Below are 16,771 nucleotides of genomic sequence, written 5' to 3' on the forward strand. Positions count from 1 at the left end.
ATTTTTTTTCTGCGTTTTTTTATGAATTCACTTTGCAATCGATGGTTTCGCTAAGCTTTGCGAAGAGAACGAGACTGGAAAGTGACGATCTACTTCGTTAATCGATGATTTCGTGAAGTTATGCGAAGAGAAAGAGTCTGAAACGTATGGATCTACCTCGCGAATCGATTAGTTCGCGAAGTCTGCGAATAGATCCTCACGTTTCAGACCTCGCAGACTTCGCGAAAGCATCGATATGCGATGTAGATAGTCACATTTCTGACCTCGCAGACTTCGCGAAAGCATCGATATGCGAAGTAAAATCACCTCTTCCCCTGCACATTTACATTCGCATGCTTCGCTAATCTTCATTTCGCGAAGCCAAAATCGTCTTTTTCCCTGCCTAACACGATTAATTTTTTCTGTAGATGGTTGAATACGTAACATCCCTTTCTGGAAGGCGGCGTACTGGGCTGCAGGGGAGATTATTTTCCTTCCTGTATAGGGATGAAATTCCCCAAGATTGACACATTCACTCCTAAAGTGGTTGGTTAGGAGAGGTTTTGTCAATCTTGGGGTGCACCATGGGACACGTCCATCCCATGGTGCCAATCTTCAAAGTGAACGTAAATTAATCCGGTACCAATTTTAAATCGGATGAGTAATCTTGGTGTGCACCGTGGGACACGTCCATCCCAAAAGGTCTAGAAGTCCAGACTTGAGAAATGGAAGTCCAGACCTTTAAGATGGATGTGTCTCATGGTGCACACCAAGATTACTCATCCGTTTCAAGATTGGTACCAGATTAGTTAGGTTCACTTTGAAATGATTAGTTAGTAGAGTTCATTGTGGCAATCTTGTTGTAAATTTTGATAATATTATGATTTGAATGTTGTTATTGTGGCAATCTTGTTGTAAATTTTGATAATGTTATGATTTTAATGTTAGAATCCGTTGTTGTTTGTCATTTTTTGTTATATACTACTTCGCGAATTAGCTTCAAAACATATCCAGCATTCGCATATGCGAACTAAATTCATCAAGCAAACCAAACTTCAGCTTCGCAGGCTTCGCATATGCGAACTAAATTCATTAAGTAAATCCAAACATTAGCTTCGCAGGCTTCGCATATGATCGAATCTGCGAAGTTAGACAGGAGGGGGCGAGACGCGCGTAAATATTGAGGGTACTATGGGAAAGTCACACAAAATCAGTCTAGATATGTAGTAGGTTGAGTAAATGGGTTAAATATGTAAATGAGCCTCCCATTTGACCCAGTTTTGTAATTTTCCCAAAAAAATATAATTACATATATCCGGGATAGTTTTGTTTTCTCTTATAATTAGACTTGATTAATAAGACTTAAAGCTAATTGATAATTGGTTATTTGATATTGTTTACGTGTCCAAATCGTCTTACTAATTGTAACGCTGGTCAAACGGGGCTGGAGTCCAGCTTCGATGCTTAAGTCAATTTGTGATTCAGATCGGATAGGAGGGTATAGACTAATTGTGAAATAGTAGTTACCGTATTATAAGTTAAGGCCTTCTTTGATTAGGAATCCTTATGAATTGAGAATATTCATGCCCTAAGTCCTGGTGTGGGATTTTTCTTAAAGGTTTCTCTGTATAAGATGATGGAACTGGCATCATCCATTATATCACTAATCAAATACAGTATATTTCAAATAGTTTATTTTTAATTAAAATTTATTGTACATATAAGAAAATTGGATTCACAATTTAGTTTAAACAACTAGGTTTTTCCCCTCATTTAAATCAATTGCAATTGATATATGATTATTTAAATAATTAATTGAATCAAGCTTTTTGCTTATGCTTAGTGTAACTTTTATCAATTAGTCAACACATATAGACTGATTGGATATAATTGTAGGTTATGGTAATACTAGTGTCTGTCTAGTAACATTAGAATTTCAAAATTGATATACTTTATAATTAAAGCTGATCACATTTTCTCCACAAAACATTAGCATATTCTCTATTCGTATACCATAGAGGTCAATTCCATGATTTTGACACATTCTTTTTATGGGGCTAATATAGTAAATATTTACTATATTGGGTTGGGTTGAGAAATATTTCTTTAGAAGACTGTTTTCCAACTGAGATTCGGTTTTAGTATAAAAGACCTAACTATCTTAATTACTATTTATATATTAAAATTAATCTAAACAAAATAGCATATTAAGTTAACAAATATATTCTCTAATTAAATTATTTTTAGATCATGTAAACTTAATCCAATTAATTTATAAAAAATAAATGAACTTAATAATTAAAAGAGGTTAATGCAAAATATATTCTCTAATTAAATTATTAAGTTAAATTATTATATTCTCTAACTAAATTAAAAAAGTAAAATGCTAATATATTATTTAATTATTAACTAAATTAATATAAAATTAATAAATCATAGTTTAAAATTAAATACATACCATAGAGATAGGCAGATTGCAATATGCTTCCTTCTCCTTTGTAGGGAGAAGGAAGCTCCACCCCTCTTGTCACAATCGATCAGAAATCATCCACATTACGGGTCAAATTAAATATCCAACGGATTTAATGGAAGAGACAAAAGGTAAAGGGGTCATTTTACCATGTCTCAAGATTAGGTGAGACAACCAAGATCACTAGGCATGTGAGTAGGCAGTAACGGGGGCGGGGGCAACCAGGCAGCACCTAAGTGATATCAGGGCAAAAGGAGTGTCCCCTATAGTGTGTCTCATACCGAGTTTGCGGTCAGGGATAGTGGACATTTAAATGTTCCATTCACCATTCGTCCACTACGAGAGCCACACAAGTTCAATTGGTACGAAACTTTGCAAGATGCTTCAATATGTTATTTAGAGCCTATGGAACAAAGATTGTGCGGAAAAATATTTCTGCGTTGGAAGAATTAGCTAGAGGCTAAGTTGCGGGCCCAACAAAATCGGTCAGCCAGTAACAACGGGCCCGCACGTGGGCAGCACTGCACAAAACCTCCAAATGTAATTTACAGAAATTTTGTTATTATGTGATAATGTATTCTAACAGCCATAATGAATACGTAATACTATGATTTAAAAATATCTAGAAGAAATGACAATGAGGAAGAAGACATATGTCAAAAATAATAGTATATAGGATAAGCTTATAAATGAAATTAGAAGAAAAAGGATTTCGTGTGTGTTTATCATTTCATTTCATTTCTGATTGAAAAACTGATGATCAAATCAAGTGACCCATTGGACAAAATTGAGAAAAATAAAATGTGGAATAGGAATTAATTAAATAAATAAATGCGAGTAATCAATTATTTGGTGGGTATTATTTGGTTAGAAGTTTGAGCATTTAAGAAGGAAGAAGTATCTAGTAATAGTATGGTATGGTATGGTTAGGTTTGTTAAATGAAGTTATCCCTCTAAAAATTGAACATGCCTTTTGAAATTTCATATAAACTATTGCAGGGTCAAAGCCACCCTTTCCCAATATTTTTCTTTTAATATTCCACAATGGGACTTCCATCTCATTTTTTTTATTTTTCCTTTTTCTTTTTTAAATAAAACTTCCCTTTTTTTTAATAAAAGAAATTTTATTTAAATGATTAGCAAACTAGGAGTGTTAACGAACCGAACTGACACTGAACCTGGATAAACTTGCTATGGGCTCATTAATGTCTCTAGTTGAGCTTTGACCACCGAGATTTTATCGATTCTTAACCAGATTCATCATACATGTATAGAATAAATATTATATGAGGAGAAAAAAAAATACTCCACATGATTTTAAAAGATTTAAAAAAGAAAAAAAAATAATCAGATGTCATGATCGAGTTCCAAGAATAGTAGTTGTTGTTGCTAGTGACCGGAAAAGGTACAGGTATCCTTTCGTTGAAGGTCGTTCCAGATTTTCCTGAACATATGATATAGGTTAATTCAGCATTGTAGCACTTAGATAAACTCATAAATCGTAGATGACATTTGTATGGATTGTAGCTCCTAATGCTATTTGTATAGATGACAAGTAGAGAGAGAACTTTGACAAGGTGAATCATACTAGTCCTCAGAGTTTGTATTTTTAACTTTAAATTCCTAATTTTCGGATTAGTCAAAATCTCAAAACAACCATAAAGTGTTTTTTATACAAGCTTTGTGAGTTATGGCTAGTCGAGAGTTAAAATTGATAGCTAAGACTAATTTTTTCCATGGTCATTACTTGTTTTATTTTGAATTAAAAAAAATGATGAAATATATATAATAATTAAAAAATAATTGAACGAGCTTCGAATCGAATTTAAGAAAGCTCAAGCTTTGTTTGTTAATATCTCAAACTGATCTCAAGCTTGAGTCGAGCCATCTCGAGATGAGCTTTGACCGAATTGATAGTCTGCGAACTATCGGGCTCATTAACACCCTCCACTCATAAGGAGGGTGTTCCCGCCTCATGGTAGCCATACTAATATCGATTTATTTTGATGCAATTAGCGGCGGAGACAAGGATGGGTCTGGAGCAACTCAGGACCCTGTTGCCAGAACCACCCCTACCATGTCATGGATGGTTTCGCCTCCCGGCTGTCGAGCCACTCCTACTATGGATGGTTTCGTCCCTATATTTTCGACAAATTAAGGTTGTTGTGATTAATTAGCTTATTGAGTTTGGATTTAATTACAAAATCCAACTTGATTGGTAATTGATAGGGGATAAATTTCCTTAAATTTGAACCATCCAATCTTATTTTTGTAGTCTAAATCTAGTTTAATTTTAAAAAAATTTACGGTAGTACAAAAAAAATAGTTTTAAACCACCCAAATAATAATATATATATATATATATATATAGAAAAAGTTGAGCGAATTCGATTTAGTAAAAAAAAATATACATTTTTTTACACATGCAGTGCAAAATTGACCCGAACGAATTAATCATGTATTCGCCGTGGATGCAATTGTAGTATTTTGTTAACATTTCAAGATCGGTTGACTTACTTTTTGATGATGTATGTTTTAGAATAAAAAGTAGATAAATTACAAACTAGGTCAAATGGGAGGCCCATTTACATATTTAACCCATTTACTCAACCTACTATATATCTAGACTGATTTTATGTGACTTTCCCATAATACCCTCAATATTTACGCGCGACTGTCTCCCTCCCATCTGACTTCGCAGATTCGATCTTATGCGAAGCCTGCGAAGCTAATGTTTGGGTTTACTTGATGAATTTAATTAGCATATGCGAAGTCTGGATGTGTTTTGAAGCTAATTCGCAAAGTGATATATAACAAAAAAGGCCAAACAAAACGGATTCTAACATTAAAATCATAACATTATCAAAATTTACAACAAGATTGCCACAATAAACTCCTAACAAATCACTTCATAATACATAGACTCCTATTCAATACCGTTGGATGGATGTGTCTCACGGTACAGAACAAGATTGCAACAATAAACTCCTAACAAATCACTTCATTATACATAGGCTCTTATTCACGACTGATGGATGGATGTCTCACGATACATAGGCTCTTATTCACCAGAGGGATGGACCTGTCCCACTCACAACCGATGGTTGGAAGTCCAGGCCTTTTGGAATGGATGTCTCCCATGGCACCCCAGCACGCTGGCTTCCAGGAATGAATATTATGTATTCAACCATCTTTAGAAAAATTTAATCGTGTTAGTCAGAAAAAAAGGAAGTTTGGGCTTCGCGAAATGATGATTCGCTAAGTATACGAACATAAATGTGCAAGGAAGAGAGTGATTTTACTTAGCGAAACAATGATTTCTCGACGTCTGCGAGGAGAAATGTGATGCTCTGACTTCGCGAAACGATGATTTCGCGGAGTATGCGAGAGAAATTTATCGAATTACCTCACAAACTTCGCGTAATCATCGTTTCGCGAAGTGAAATCGATAAATTTCTCCCCGCAGACTTCGCGAAAACCGCATATGCTAAGTGGATTTATGGGAAAAATGTAGAAAAAACAGTATATACTTACATTTTTCGACGAAAACAATATGAAACTGGGAAAAACGATGAAAATAACATAGAATCACCATTTCTTCGATGGTCACAACAAGGAAGAAACCAAGAAACGAGCAGGAAATGGAAGATGAAGAGTCATGGCTTCGTTTTCTAGGATTAGAAAGTTGCAGAATCAAGAGATGAAGAGAGGAAGAAGAGAAATACATTGTGATTTGGAGAAGAGGGAAGAGAACGTTCGCATAAGGGGGAAGTGGGAAGGTTAGGGGTATTATGGGAAAATCACACAAAATCAGTCTAGATATATAGTAGGTTGAGTAAATGGGTTAAATATGTAAATGAGCCTCCCATTTAACTTAGTTTTGTAATTTACCCTAAAAAGTAATATGTTGAAATCTCATAAGCTTTTTTTAGGTTAGTATTATTATTAGTTTTTTGAAATGCTTAGGTTAGTATTATTAATTACTTTAAATATATTATTTATCTTCTTAACTTTTTTTTTAATCTATTTTTTACTTTTGCAATACCAAAAAAAAAATTAAATTTTAATTTGTAAAATTTATGAATAAAAAATATATTAATTTTTTAATTTTTTAAATTTTAGAAAATAAAAAATACTGACAGCTTTTATTTTGTTAACTCAACATACTACCACGAAGTATTAGCATGATGAGACCAATTCTTTTTAGGCTTAATATATCATTTGTCACTGAATTTGTTCAAAAAGCTTAATTGATCTTCTGAACTTTCAAAGTGTTTTGATAGCCTCCTGGACTTGTATAAAATGTTCAGTTAGTCCATTACAGTCTTAATCACATGCACCTTAATTAGCATGTAGAATTTACTCATTCAACGTTAGATCTAGACTTATTAGAATTCTAAGATAGAGATTCAAAGCATCCTGAGGCTTAGATTTAATAAGCCTAGATCTAACGGTGAATGAGCAAATTCACTTGCTCATTAAGGTGTATGTGAAAATTCCTGTAGTCCATTAAACTTGTAAAAAATGTAATCAATTGATAACTTAGTTGCAAAAAAAGTAAGTTAAAAGCGGAAGAGGTGTTCCACGTGTCTTAGAATGTCATTACATAATTCAAGAAACTTGTATTCTCTAATATTACAACCGCAATATCCCGATCTTGATTTTTTTTTACTTTGTTTAAGACGCGTCCAAAAAACTCTTGTGTTCCACTATCTGTTGGGTAACATCTTCCAAACTTGGGTGCAAAAAGATTGTGGTTAAAGATGATATCCTTGTGGCGGTATGGATGCGTCATTAATTTGTAGAAAAATGAAATGGTACAAGAGTTCAATTAAGACCCAATTGAAGTTGTAGCTAGCTAGCTAGCTTTTGGAATCTGAATGGACCATTCATGTCAGTTTGTTTAATGACAACTTGGACTTGTTCAACTTCTTATTTGCTGGTACAATACAAGGGAGAGTAAATAATGGGAGTCTCATGCTTGGGTGCCATGATAGAACGTTTATTGCTACCTGAGCTTGGCAACTCGGTGGTTTGTAATGACTCAAGTCAACTCGGTCACTGAGTTGAAGCTTGTGAGTCGGTGAATATGAAGAATTCTGTTTTTGGGTAAAGAACTGAATCTGAGACGAGGGAGTAAGAATATGGGCACTAGAGGGTAAAAAGTAAAAAGGCAATTCCAAGTGTGAAATTTCTGTAGTCTTTTCAATTTTTAAGTATTACTCTTGTTTTTGTTTTATTTTTTCTTTGTTAAATTTTTTCCAACTTGTAATTCTAGTTTTTTGGTATTCCTTTTTAAATTATTTTCCTCTGTCAGTGATATGTATCTATATGTTAACTTTTAAAAATAAGTTTGAACTCTTTCTCTTAAAAGAAAAAATAAATTTGGACTCTTAAAAAAAATTGGGATAAGGTGCAAAAATATCTCTAACGTTTATAGCTATGAGTAATTTTATTCATAACGTTTAAAATTGTGCAATTTTACTCCTAACATTATCAGGTTGGATCAATTTAAGAAATAATTCATCAAACTGTCTTATATCGGTCATGAATCTTTGTCATTTGCACCTCATATATAAATCATTTTATCAGTTATTAGTAACAGATCATAAACATATGGTTGACGTGAAAAAAATTCGAAAAATTCGAAAATATATTGTCTATTGTACGAGTTGGAGAAAAATATTTCAAAATATTTCACCGAATTTATAAATATTAATCTCCAATTCTATTATTGAATCGCAAAAAAATATGAAATCTTTTTTTTAAAACGAACTGATATGCAATTTGTGCAGAATAAAGAACAAAATATCCGTGTTTTACAATAATGTCTGAAATTGATCCAACTTGTTAACGTTAATGGTAAAATTGCTCTAGACTGCCAACGTTAGAGGTAAAATTGTACAATTTTATATGTTAGAGATAAAATTGCTCTTGACAATAAACGTTAAGGGTATTTTTGCATCTTATCCTAAAAAAATTGGAACTAACATATTTTTAGGTATAAATTTATTTTATAGTTGAAAATTGCAAAAAAATTAAATTAAATTTTTACTAAGCCTTTGGAGGCTAGTTAGTGTTGGAGGAATATTTTGCATATTGTTAAGAGTCGGCTTTGGTAGAAAAATAATGATGTTAATAGTGTATGAGATTTATGGATTTGAGTTAGTTCCCACAATTGAATTAATAGAACAATTTATTGCCTTAAATATGAACATATCACTAATCAATGATATTCCGTTAAGTTAGTTTTCACAATTGAATTAATAGAACAAATTATTGTCTTACAATTAAGGATATTATTTAGATATGATGTCTCGAGACTATGGCATCCTACAACAGTGCAATTGGGCCAATAATAACTTACGTGAGGAGGAACTATCACGACTACTTTTGGATCTGAGATGTTCGACCATAAAAAAAAGCAGTAATATTTCACATCGACATCCATGCCCATGACACATATGCATGAGCTTAGGAGCAACGCCATTGTGTTTTACATAAGGTAAATGCATATTAAATGAATATCTTTATTAGTATGTGTTTTCTAATGTCGTATTTTCTTATACATACATCCATCCATCCATGCAGTCACCTCCATCAGGTTTTGAAAAATGCAGAAATGCATGAGTCATTTTATTTTGTTGATCCAAATGACACTTATGCAATTGGAACTCAGAAAACATCAACTGGCCGGTTCAGGGACTTGATGGAGGTTCAAACTGGGTAATAGGAACCCTATTTATTTGATGTCGTACAACTCAAGACATGAACATTTGATACATTTGTTTCCGATTTATTATGATCAATCTTGTCTAGTTAGCACTAATATGATTACTCTTGCAATTCATACTGGACTTTGACAATGGTTGATAAAAAAAAAACAAAAGGTGTATTGGTTAGATCCATTGAAATGACAATTGCCAAATACAACTGAATGGACAGATGTTGTAAACTAATAAGTTTAAATACTTATCACTTATACAGATTCATGTAATCATGTTCTATTTTGCACAGAAGGAATCAAAGAAAATTACAAAAACAAAAATTTGATAGATACCCTTATAGTGAGTTTTAATTATTATACATTCTTATATCAGTCAAAAATCGTAATGATTTAATATGTTGTGATTTTGTGTGTATATTTTGTCCACTTAAGTTGCGTTGTGCATACGTATGGATATCTTGTGAATTTTTGTTGTATTATGACACTTGTAGTGAATTTTGTGTTACACATATTGTTATTATGTGTATATTGGTTGAATTGATGCATGTGCATTTTTTGTGAGTAGTTGAATTTATTATGTGTTATTATCGATAATGTTTCCATTTGTTGGTTGAACTTGTATATTTTGTATCACAAAGCATCCATGCGCACTTTCAGCTTTTGGATAATGCGGGTAGACATTGTAACAGACAATAATTTAAAGTTTATTTAAAAAGTACCCATATTTTCTATAAAGATTGATATATATATATATATATGGGGGTCTTCTCAATGGAGAGTGTTAAATTATCTCCATTTATGGAGAGTGTTTAATAGTTATTGGATCAAAATCCAATGGTCCATGATTTAAGTTGTGATTTAATATTAAAATGAGTTTTACCTAATCGTCAGTTGTAACTTGGAATATTGTTCTTTGAAAAACGTTTTCTCTTTCCTCAAGATGTACTCCAACTTTCAAGATACAACCAACTTTCAAAAAAATAATTTTTTTTTCAGATGTTTTTATTTTACATAAGAAGACGTCTTCTTTTGAGTAATTTTGAATTCATCTAATCAATGTTATATGCCTTAAATTTATTTATCTCAATAAATGATTATTCATTGAGAACATGAAAAGCTTGAAATTGAGAATGTACAACATTATTTATGACAACCAAATACAACATTAATTATGTTCTAATTAATGGGGATGTCCCTTTATTTATTACCTTGGAATTCTAAGCTCAATTTATAAATTTTTAGGATTGTATGCTCAATTTGTAAATCCTTAAGTTTTTTTATTTATTTCTTTAAGCATTCATTTATTTATAAACAATCATTAAGCTTACAATCTCTAGAATTTAAATATTCTAATGCCACATTAATGACAATAATAAATGTGTAATATCATCCATTTAGATGTCGTATTAAATACTATTCCCTTGATGCAATTGATTTATATCCTAATACAAACGTAACGTAACGTAACGTAACATAACGTAATGTAACGTAAATATCACTGAACAGAAACATTACTGAACACAAACATCACTGAAAATAAATATTACTGAACTAAAATATTACTGAACTGAAACATCACTGAACTGAAATATTATTGAATTGAAACATCATTGAACTGAAACATCACTGAACTGAAACATTACTGAACTGAAATATTACTGAACTAAAACATCACTGAACTGAAACATTACTAAACTGAAACATTACTCAATTGAAATATTACTAAACTGAGATATTACTGAACCGAAACATCACTTAAATGAAACATTACTAATCTGAAACATCACTAAACTGAAACATTACTGAACTGAAATATCACTGAACCGAAACATCACTGAACTGAAACATCACTGAACCGAAACATCACTGAACCGAAACATCACTGAACCGAAACATCACTGAACTGAAACATCACTTAACTGAAACATCACTGAGTTGAAATATTATTAAACTGAAACCTTACTCAACTGAAACATTACTGAAGTGAAACCTCACTGAACTTAAATATCACTCAACTAAAATATTACCGAACTGAAATATTATTGAACTGAAACATTACTAAACTGAAACATCACTGAACTGAAACATCACTAAACTGAAATATTACTAAATTGAATATCACTTAACCGAAACATCACTGAACTGAAACATCACTGAACCGAAATATCACTGAATTGAAACATCACTTAACTGAAACATCACTGAGCTGAAATATTATTAAACTCAAACCTTACTCAATTGAAACATTACTGAAGTGAAACCTCACTTAACTGAAACATTACCGAATTGAAACACTACTAAACTGAAACATTACTGAACTGAAATATTACTGAACTAAAACATCACTGAACTGAAAATTATTGAACTAAAACATCACTAAACTGAAACATCACTAAACTGAAACATCACTGATCTGAAATATTACTGAACTGAAACATCACTGAACTGAAACATTAATGAACTGAAATATTACTGAACTGAAACATCACTCAACTGAAACATTAATGAACTAAAATATTACTAAACTGAAACATTACTCAACTGAAACATCACTGAACTGAAATATTACTAAACTGAAATATTACTCAACTGAAACGTCACTCAACTGGAACATCACTAAACATGAAATATTACTAAATTGAATATCACCGAACTGAAACATCACTGAACTGAAACATCACTGAACTGAAATATCACTTAACCGAAACATCACTTAATTGAAACATCACTGAACTAAAATATTACTAAACTAAAATATTACTCAACTAAAATATTATTGAACTGAAACCTCACTGAACTGAAATATTACCAAATTGAAACGTTACTAAACTAAAACATCATTGAACTGAAATATTTCTGAACTGAAATATTACTGAACTAAAAGATCACTGAACTGAAATATTACTGAACTAAAACATCACTAAACTGAAACATCACTGAACTGAAATATTATTGAACTGAAACATCACTGAACTGAAACATCACTGAACTCAAACATTACTGAACTCAAACATTACAAAACTGAAATATTACTGAATGCAAATATTACTGAACTAAAATATTACTGAACTGAAATATTACTGAACTGAAACATCACTCAACTGAAACATTACTAAATTAAAACATTACTAAACTGAAACATTACTAAACTGAAACATTATTGAACTGAAACATTACTGAACTGAAATATTACTGAACTGAAATATTACTGAACTGAAACCTCACTAAACTGAAATATTACTAAACTGAAACATTATTGAACTAAAACATCACTGAACTGAAATATTACTAAACTGAATATCACTAAACCAAAACATCACTGAACCGAAACATCGCTGAACTAAAATATTACTAAACTAGAACCTTACTCAACTGAAACATTACTGATATGAAACATCACTGAACTGAAACATTACTGAATTTAAACATTACTAAACTGAAATATTACTGAACTGAAACATTACTGAAGTAAAATATTACAGAACTAAAACATCACCGAACTGAAATATTACAGAACTAAAACATCACTAAACTAAAACATCACTGAATTGAAATATTACTAAATTGGAATATTACTGAACTGAAACATTACTGAACTGAAATATTATTAAATTGAAACATTACTGAACTGAAATATTACTGAACTAAAACATCACTCAACAGAAACATCACTAAACTGAAATATCAATGAACTGAAATATCACTGAACTGAAATATCACTGAACTCAAAGATTACTGAACTGAAACATTACTAAACTGAAACATTACTGAACTGAAACATCACTGAACTGAAACATCACTGAACTGAAACATTACTGAACTGAAATATTACTAAACTGAAACATCACTCAACTGAAACATTACTAAACTGAAACATTACTGAACCGAAACATTACTAAACTGGAACCTTACTTAACTAAAACATTACTGACCTGAAACATTACTGAACTAAAACATCAATGAACTGAAACATCACTCAACTAAAACATCACTTATTGTAATGTAATGTAACTTATCGTAACGTAAGGTAACTTATTATAACATAACGTAACATAATGTAAAATAACGTACCGTAATAAAACATAACTTAACATAACGTAAAATAATGTAATGTAACATAACGTATTATAGCATGGCAGAAACCTCACATCTCCACACCCATCACAAACATCCCTAACCTTTTCTTCAGAAACCCATTTAGCAGCTCACTCATCAAACCTTCTTCCACTATTTTCATCACTTTCTCTCCTCCCCCAATATACCTGCCCTTCACAAACACTCTCGGGTCTCTTTCCTTTTTATTAAATCTTGCAATTCCTCTCTAAACCCTCGATCTATTGACACCTCTCTCATAAATTGAAACCCCAAATCCCTCAATTACTGCATGAACACCATTGCAAGAATCAAATGTCTCCCTTATCACTCTCAATATAGTGGTGTAGATCACTACTCTATTTTCCCCATTTGGTAGGCAGAGTTTCTTGAATCGGTTGAGGGGATGCGAGTTTTGTTTAAAGTTTGAATCTTTTAGGGGTTTGAAGGTGAAATTTGAATTGGATTGTCTTTTTTTAAGAAAGAGGAAGCTTTCAGTGTCAAGACCGGACATTAGCTCCCAAGAATTGATGGTTTTAGGGGAATCACAGAGTGGAGTTGGGAAAATTGAACCAATAGTGAAATGAGGAGGTGGGGTGGTGATGGTGGCAGAGGAGGGCAGTGGATCAAGGTTGAGGAGGTCGTAAGTGGTGGAGGTGAGTGGGACAATATGGTGGGTGAAAGCTGAGCTGCCGATTTGAGTGAAATCATCTTCGTTGTTTAACAAGTAGAGGGAGAGTGAGTGTGTTTAGGGAGAGAATGAAAATAAATTAATGAGAGATGTGAGAGAATGAGGAGATGATGAAATTGATATTTGTTTTTATTTTGGAGTTTATTTGTGATAATTAGATAATGACGAGGTTAATTTATAAAATAAATGAATATAAAGATTAGCTCTTTACCATTTGACTTTTGACTTTTTTTTTAACACTGTTAGTCAGTTTGGACTGCCTTTGCTAACGAAATGAACCACAAAGTACCAGTTTGCAAACTTTTAAACCACGTAGTTTATGTTTGAAAATGACAAAAATCACAAAGTTTATTTTTATACTTTTCCTAATTGTTATCTGCACATTATTTGTATTATGTTGAGATTGCACTTTGGTTAGATATACATGTTTATGAAAGATGTAAAAATAAGAAAAACGGCTTATACGTCACAGATTGAAATAAACAAATATCGTCTAATATGATATCAAAATGATTGTTAATGTCAAAAGTATATCTTCTCTGTTTAAAACCAAGGATGACTCCAAAATTTTAGAAGCCCTAGGCAGCTTCCATACTCTACTTTTTTACAAATTTAAATTTAATATATATAAAATATAATTAATTCTTGTCTCAATAAAAAACCAATTGCAGAGAACGAAACAATTTATTGCTATATTATTGTTAGATTATGTACAAATTTATTCTTATGGTTATTTGGTGAAATTTGATTTAGGGGGTGTTTGGTAGCTCATTTTCATGCTCCTGTTTGTGTTTTCACTTCAAAATGAAGAGTTTTAGGTGTTTAGTTAGTGATTTCTTATTTTCCTTTTACTCCTGAAAAGGAGCATTTTGCAAAAATAGAGAATCTCTGCTTTTTGGAAAAGCAAATTTTTCCAACAACAAACAGCAAACCGCAAATAACAACAACAAAGAGTAGGTAAAACAAACGGATCCTTAACCTTTATATAGAAAACAATCTAATTTCAAGTCTTATTAATGAAAGATGAGTTTTTGTTTCATATGCAATTATATGTTTTAGCTATCTTTCAACCTCTAGCATTCTAATCACCAAATAAGACTTTGTTGGTACCGAAAAAAACTTATCTTCAATTAATGACGTTGAAATAGTATCGTCTGGTGTATCTTAGAATTAAAAATATACTATTTTATATGTAGATGTTAACTTTGTTTTCCTTCAATAATTATATGACTGATTTTGTAACTCATCTCTATTATTGTTAAGAGAAAAATTATGAAATAATTTTAAAGCCTCTTGTAGTGCTATTGTTGTTAAGAGACGATGAGTAACAAAAAAAAAGACATAATTTGTGTTATTATTGTCAATTTCGATTTTATTTAGTGGATTGTATTTTTGTTTTTCTATATATGATTACTATTAAATTTAGACATGATATAATAATTATTTACGGAGATAATTTTTCAACAATTGAAATTTCAATAATTATTGTATTGTAATTTTTCAATAATTAGTTTTGAATTTTATGAAAAAAATTAAAAAACATTTTTGGATCAAAGACTCTCCTAAACGGGAGGCCCCATGCGGCCGTCCATGCGACCTCCCTTTGGAATCGCCCTATTTACAACAATGACAGAATTCTAAAAAAAATGGCATCTTACTTTCTATCTAACGACACATAATTGGTAACCAATTACGTTTCACTTATAGAGTATAAACTAAAACTGTCATAACATTAACATAACTACATTTAAAGGTTTTAGATAACATATTATTTAAAAATAATATCATGTGACATTCTTTAACTAGACATATATGTATGTCTAGATATATTGTCATTTGAACGTTAATACTTTTACAAAATTTAATACAAATTCTATCATGTGAATTACATTACAACGAGAGGCGGGAAAAGAAAATCTTTCATAACATTAAGATAACTACATTTATGTAACATCATGGCCCAACAACTTGGATCTCACGGCTTTAAAACGTGTCTGCATGTATTAGATTCACATCTTACTAATAAGCAACAATCACTCTCTTTTCATTTTCGATGTGTAATCCAGTTCATTTCTACCACTATCACTATCCCTTAGGGTCGCTTCTTACTCAGACCTTCTATCCCAGTGCTACCCACTCCGGACCGCATCGTTGCATTTTAACTTAATTTAGTGACAATTATTTGTAGATAATCCGCCATATACTTAGTGGTCAGATGACAGTGAGCAATTTGCTTACTGTCATGCGAAAGTATTACAGAAAATAAATTTTGTCTGTCATCGTATGATAGTTTTTTCCGGAATGATGATTTTAACCGTCATCTGAACCCTATTTATGCGTAGTGTGATCTCGTATTCTATTATAGACTAGTATACGTAATTACCACCACCACCATGAACCATCATTCTCAATCATGTTCTAGGAGTTAGTAATAGGCGGTTTCGTACTTCCATAATTTTTTACCTACCCTTTTGGATGAAGAGCAAATTAAGGGTAAGCCATAACTCTTTTCTCACTTATCTTATAGTACAAAAATCCAACACCAACTCAATTGTCAAATTCCAAGAAACTTGTAAACAAACACCCAATCAAAATCCAAATAAAACTTGTATTCATAATACACAAAACGTCATGAGTTCACATATCTAGTTGACCCAACATGTGATAAATAAGTACACTTGGCATGTGCATATTCGGACAGAAGGTATGAACATGAACATAAGTGGCAAAGTAGATATTAGTTGAGTAACAGTTGGGTCAAAGCTGTAATAATAACAAATGTATGTATGTATTGAGATAATCCCGCTCTTTT

The 16,771-nt window shown here is 31.7% G+C and overlaps 1 pseudogene; it reads right to left on the bottom strand.

Annotated features, from left to right (window-relative positions):
- Positions 1–13,100: 13,100 nt before the first annotated feature.
- On the bottom strand, positions 13,101–14,007 carry LOC136217402 (uncharacterized protein At5g39865-like; annotated as a pseudogene).
- Positions 14,008–16,771: the final 2,764 nt, after the last annotated feature.

Source organism: Euphorbia lathyris, chromosome 2 (assembly GCF_963576675.1).
Source record: "Euphorbia lathyris chromosome 2, ddEupLath1.1, whole genome shotgun sequence".
NCBI classification, from domain to species: Eukaryota; Viridiplantae; Streptophyta; class Magnoliopsida; order Malpighiales; family Euphorbiaceae; genus Euphorbia; species Euphorbia lathyris.